Below are 4158 nucleotides of genomic sequence, written 5' to 3' on the forward strand. Positions count from 1 at the left end.
CCAATGCACTTTTATTTTTTTTTATAGTGTGCATGTGTATATTTATGTTACTTTGCATTTCTGAATACACCTACCCCTTACTCTTGTTTATAAGCAAAATGATGGTGAGGGCAACATATCTTGCTTGCCTATGATTCTGACTTTTGATATTGGTTAGTAGATTAATGAATTATATGTGATTGCCACTGATATGTTGTTGTTGTGAATTTCTTTATCAATTATAATATGTGATCACAATTGACTTGATTTACTTGTTTCTCACATATTCATGTGATATCCTGCCCTTTACTTATTTTTTTGTTATGTTCTTCTGTGCATGTGTTATTAAAATAAATTTGGAGGGGAGTAATTTGTGAAATATTTCCCTTTAAGTTGAAGTAGAAATTTAATTTTAGAATGTATATAAAATAAAGAGGTTGAAATAGATAAAGATAGATATGAATTTTAATAACAAATAATTTTTTTTAAAAAAGTGATAATAAAATTTTGAAGGGTATGAATAGGTTTAGTAACTCACAAGTACCTGATTTATAATTATATTAATACCTAATCTATATAGTTTTTTATATATTCTTATTGAAGCAATGACTACTTATAGAATTAACAGCTTAACACTATAAAAATAAGTCATTACTAAGATTAAATTATTACGTAATATTTTTTGAACTACAAACTTTTTGAAAGTTAGGAAGGGAATTATAATTGACTTAGGATAGGATCGTTATTCAAAATCATTAAAAAGAGCTTAATCAAATATAGTAATCCTCCCAAAAAAATAAAAGAAAAAAAATAAAAAAATAAAAAATAAAAAAAGGTTCATGATTGCAAAGGAAAAAGTTTAAGAACCGATGAGGAGAAGCTTGAGGAAGCTTAAATGTAAAATCGGTACTTATAAACCTTTCTAATAAGTCAAAGGATCAAAAGTTTTACTAATTTCTCCCTGAAATTTTGTAGTTGGAAATATAGTAATAAAATTAACATTGTTTAAGTGTGCATCTAGCCATATTTTATCCATGAAGTATTAATTTCATAGTAGTCAAACCTCACATAAGTAATTTAAGATGGATTATATAGATTTAGTATTAGTAATAATAAATTTGGGATATTAGGAAGTTGCTTTAAAAACTCTACCCAAAGGATAGATCTATGCATTTTAATTTATATACTTAGTGAATTAATAGAAAACATTAAAATCCTTAATCCAAAATTTACCCTAATCTTTTTCAAAGTCTAATTCTTAATCTTGAAATTACTTAAGGGCAAGTATTAGATAAGTTTGGGGATATTTGATATGTATCAAATGTGTATAATTTTTAAATATTATTTGTATCATTTTTATGTTTTGCTAATGTATTCAGTAGTAAAAAAAGATGAATTATAGTGCCTAAGGATTGAAACGACGTCCAGGCACAAGTTCAGGTCACCTAGAACTAGAGAACCAAGCTCCTATGAACGAAGCTTAGGCCCTCATGCCCCTGAATCTAGAGGACCAACCACCCATATCAAGAGGACCAGGCACCCATGCACCAATTTTAAGCGCCCACACATCCTTACAGATGGGATTTCGGTTTAAGCGTCTCAGTTCATGTTGCTTCATGGGTGAAGAATTAATGAGTGTAACATGAAGAATCAAGGGTTTTTTTAATGTTGTTTTAGAAGTCTATACTCTATAATAGCCAGATGAGATATTCATGACAGTTTGTGAGAGAATTGTGAGGCAATATTATCTTGTAATTTGCATTACATGTGATACTTGGTCACTCTTGTGGAGTAGAATGGAAGTCGGTTGGAAGAATTAAAGGGTGTAATCTAAGCATCAAAGGGTAATCTGTCGAATCTATAATTTCTAAACTCTTTTGTTTTTCTTTGATAAATAAAATGATATTTTTATTGTTACAGAGCATGAGTAGAATTAGATCTCATTTTCTCTCTTGAACTGGTAATATAGAAATCTAAGGTTTAATATTGTTATGTGATTAAATAAATCATAAATTCTAGTAATGTTTTAAATTTTTGATCTTCATTTACTTTCAACTAGAGCAGTTGAATTGTTAAAATTATTGTGATCTATGAGTTTCAAAAGAAAACTTAGTGGAACAATTAGGTTAAAGTAAAATTAGAAGAATAAGAATATTGTATCTACGTGAGTGCAATCATGTAGAGAGATGCAGAATCCTGGCGACTTCTGCATAGTCTAGGAAATTAAACTGTAAAAGAAATCACAAGCCTTTTTTTACCACTAGAGGGGGCTAAGGAGAAAAGCTGACCCTAATTGTCTTAAATAACCTTTTCACTTATTTAAACTTAAGTTTTTAAGACCCATCAGTGGACTCTTTCATTTGATAGAAACTCTCAATTAATTTACTTAATTTGTTTGTTTTTGCAAAAGTTAGATTCTTTCACCTGATAGAAACTCTCACATAAAATATCCAAATGTTAATTACTTTAGCTTGGTAGATTATAACTTTTCATATTTTGGAAAGATAACTTGTTCCTCGTGAGATCGACACACAAACTCAGATCTATATATTACTTGAGTGATATCTATACTTGCTTGATTGCCACTTGCTTCGCAGCAATTTCAGACATCACCGTCCCATTAAATTCTTCTTTGTCTGGTACAACAAACTAAGAAGCTAAAATGTAACAAGTTTGATAATGTGTTAATTTCATTTTAGTAGCTTCATATAATTTTTAATTTTCTATATATGCATGAATGTTTGTCAAAAAATTTCATTACTTCAGGCATACTATAATTTTAAAGATTTAAGATTCTACAAGAGTTTTGAATAAGAGGAGATGAGTGTATTAGTTTGGTCTATTTTACTTGTAACCATAACACACATTCTCTTTCTCTCTCTTCTCGAATTGTGTTTATTATAAATACCTCGTGTTTTATTTCCTTCTCCCTATCCTATGCCAATCCACCTAACATGTTACCAATACTAATTAAACAAATGATAGTAATTGTTGTTGACTGAGTTAGTAGTGGTTTGCAAATTTTAATATAAATCCTTCGCTCAAAACATGTCTGCTTCAATATAGTTTTCTATAAATATGTATATGTATACATACATACATACAATTACTAATACATTTATAGGGTACATACATACATACATATGTATATGTATACATATACACATATAGATACATACATACATATGTATATGTATACATGCATATAGATACATACATATGTATGTATATGTATACATACATATTTATGTATGTATGTATATAAACACACACATGTATGTATGTATGTATAAATTATATTTAATTCCAACCTGCTAAATTTAGTAAAATTTAATTATATAATATACTTCAATAATCAATTTACAAGTAACAAAATCTTTTAATGCAAAATTTATTGTTTCCAAGTAACACCTAAAAATGCAATTCAAAGACACAAATTAATGCATAACTAAAGCTTTTATATTTGATTTTAATTTTCAGTTGCTCGTCATGTGACAACTACTTCCCTATCTTCTTGATCTTATGTTTTATCCAATAAATATTCATTGATATTAAGCATATAGTTTACTTAACTTATTATTTTGCTTCAATTTAAATGTATTATTTAATATAATTGCTAGTTCATAAAAATGGGAAAAATCAAGATATGTGATATTAATTGTAACTTGGGAGTAAAATTTTAAGATCATTTTTTGTGATCTTTATTTGAGAAAAATCAAATTAGGTAATTTACCCACAACTCATTTTAACAAAGAGCGTTGGGCAATTTAATGAAAAACTTCAAAGAGAAAATTGGACGAATGTATAATAAAATACAACTTAGAAATAAATGGGACCAACTAAATAAAAAATGAAAGTTATGGAAAGTGCTCAAGCGAGAGTCTATTAAATTGGGTTGAAAGCCTAAAAAGCAAGCAGTTGATGTACCTGATAAATGATGGAAAAAAAAAATGATGTTAATCAATTGATACGTGTCGGAAGGTCTGCGATAGTAAAGTGATTATTTAGTATCTTAACATTCCATAAAATTCCAGCACGCCACAAGTAATTAAAGTGACAGACAGAAGTCACCTTAATTTTTATGTGAAAAATATAGAAAGGAAAAAAAAATCACGAGATCTAGACCATTTGAAGTTATTCACTGTATAATTAAGAGTGCATATGCTCACTTTTCTTGTG

Source organism: Phalaenopsis equestris, unplaced genomic scaffold, assembly GCF_001263595.1.
Source record: "Phalaenopsis equestris unplaced genomic scaffold, ASM126359v1 Scaffold000044, whole genome shotgun sequence".
NCBI lineage: Eukaryota > Viridiplantae > Streptophyta > Magnoliopsida > Asparagales > Orchidaceae > Phalaenopsis > Phalaenopsis equestris.